This window comes from Pteropus vampyrus, unplaced genomic scaffold (assembly GCF_000151845.1).
Source record: "Pteropus vampyrus isolate Shadow unplaced genomic scaffold, Pvam_2.0 Scaffold357, whole genome shotgun sequence".
Classification (NCBI taxonomy): domain Eukaryota; kingdom Metazoa; phylum Chordata; class Mammalia; order Chiroptera; family Pteropodidae; genus Pteropus; species Pteropus vampyrus.
This window is the reverse complement of record NW_011889138.1, coordinates 401,077-402,022: the sequence shown is the minus strand read 5'-3', so window position 1 is coordinate 402,022 and position 946 is coordinate 401,077. Positions and strand designations below refer to the sequence as shown.

General features: G+C 44.8%; 1 pseudogene; it reads left to right on the top strand.

Moving 5' to 3' along the window:
- Window positions 1-549: 549 nt before the first annotated feature.
- Window positions 550-669, top strand: LOC111731254 (annotated as a pseudogene).
- Window positions 670-946: the final 277 nt, after the last annotated feature.

Sequence of the window (946 nt, the reverse complement as noted above, 5' to 3'; positions counted from 1 at the left end):
CCAATTCGACAGACATGAAACACAAGCCTGAGCCACCGATTAGAGTCTCAAGTCCATGCCTCCCCTCTGCACCCCCAGTCAGGCCAGTTTGGGGGTCCATTATTCTACCGCCCACATTCTCCCTCAGAGCTCTCACGGCTATGGGGGATGGAGGCAGTCTCAGGCCGTTGCCATGGAAACCTGTGCTCTAGTGTGCTAAGGAATAATCTCCAAAATTAAGTGGAAAAGCCAGATCTTAACATATATGTATGAAAAAGAAATTATTATTATTATTATTTTTTAAAGAATTGTAGTTAGAAATAAACACACACATACATATACACTTAAAACACTTAAAGAATATCTCAGGGAGGACACACAAGAAAACTGTCGATGGGAGAGGGAGAGGGAGAGTGGAGGACAGAGAGAGCAAGGGTGGAAGCAGATTTGTTTCTCTGTTACCTCTTCTCTCATGTTAACGTGCAAATGTATCACCTTTCCTAAAACTTAAAAAATGGCAGAAGCAAGAGTATCCAGAAAATCTAAGCTACTGGTAAAAAAGCTCACACCATCTATGACCATGCCATCCTTGAACGTGTCTGATCTCGTCTGATCTCAGAAGCTAAGCAGGCTAAGGCCTGGTTAGTACTTGGATGGGAGACCACCTAGGAATAGCAGGTGCTGTAGGTGTTAAAAAAAACAAACAAACAAACTCACACTCACAGGACTCCTAGATAGATTAGAAGCAGACTTCACAATTATTAAATAATCAGCAGCCCTGCTCTCCGCGGTTCCCACTCACTATAGACATACCCTGTGTATTCCCCGTGAGTGCAGGGGGACCTGTGACTATAATGAGATCGCGTTTCCATGGTCATGTGACCTTCTCTGGCTCACCTTGGGTGAGCCTGACCTAATCAGCTGAGCTCTTTAACAGCACAGCATGGTCTCTGGCTGGTCAGCTGGT